General features: G+C 46.8%; 1 non-coding gene across 1 annotated transcript; it reads right to left on the bottom strand.

Moving 5' to 3' along the window:
* Positions 1-351: 351 nt before the first annotated feature.
* On the bottom strand, positions 352-489 carry LOC114809844. Its single transcript, XR_003757618.1, has one exon. It is a non-coding gene; the product is annotated as a small nucleolar RNA SNORA7 (small nucleolar RNA).
* Positions 490-833: the final 344 nt, after the last annotated feature.

Below are 833 nucleotides of genomic sequence, written 5' to 3'. Positions count from 1 at the left end.
CAGACAAGTGATGGAACCCAGGCCCTCTGGCTCCCAGGCCCGTGTCCTTTCCACTAAACCTCACTGTCACCAGCCTGACACTGGTGCACTTTTATGTGCACTTTTTATGGATGAGGGTGTCGGTTGAACATCAACCTTTTCTTGTTTTATGCTGTTGAGTCATCTCTGACCCATAGCAATGCCATGGACACATCTCTCCCAGAACACCCCACCTCCATCTGCAATCATTCCTGTAATGAATCCATAGAGTTTTTTTGGTAAAAATCTAAAAGTAATTTACCATTGCCATCTTCCTCGCAGTCAGCCTTGACTCTCTCCTGTGCCGCTGCTACCCAGCAGAGGTGAGTCTTGACTTATAGCAGGTTGCCTTCCACTCGCTAACCACTTACCAAGCTAGGAATGGAATAGATAGGCCTCTGCTTGACTCTCCCTCCCATAGCCGAGACTGGTAGAGGACTGGAAACTCTCCAGGTGTGACCCTGAGAGGGGTCAACCTTTCAGCCACGTTGAAATGAAAACACCTGAGAGCTGGAGACATGACCTTCAGGATTAAAAGACAACTGGCTAACTAAGTTCATATTGAAGGGATAAGTGGAGGAGCAGGATGGGATGGGCTAAGATAGCTTGATGGCCCTACTTCCTTCCCCTACTTCTGCCAATTACCAGTGTGTGGGGATGGCGTGGGTGTTTTTATCTGTGCCCTAATCTGGGATGGCATTAACCTCATCAATTAAAACAAACCTGTTCTGTATTTTCAGCATGCCATGCCCTCAACAAGGTTGAATCCAGTTGTAGTAAATCTCATGTGATTAGATTTTTCTGGAACTCAAACT

This window comes from Ornithorhynchus anatinus, chromosome 2 (assembly GCF_004115215.2).
Source record: "Ornithorhynchus anatinus isolate Pmale09 chromosome 2, mOrnAna1.pri.v4, whole genome shotgun sequence".
Taxonomy (NCBI): Eukaryota; Metazoa; Chordata; class Mammalia; order Monotremata; family Ornithorhynchidae; genus Ornithorhynchus; species Ornithorhynchus anatinus.
Note: the sequence above shows the minus strand (reverse complement) of the source record. Positions and strands in the feature narration are given on the sequence as shown.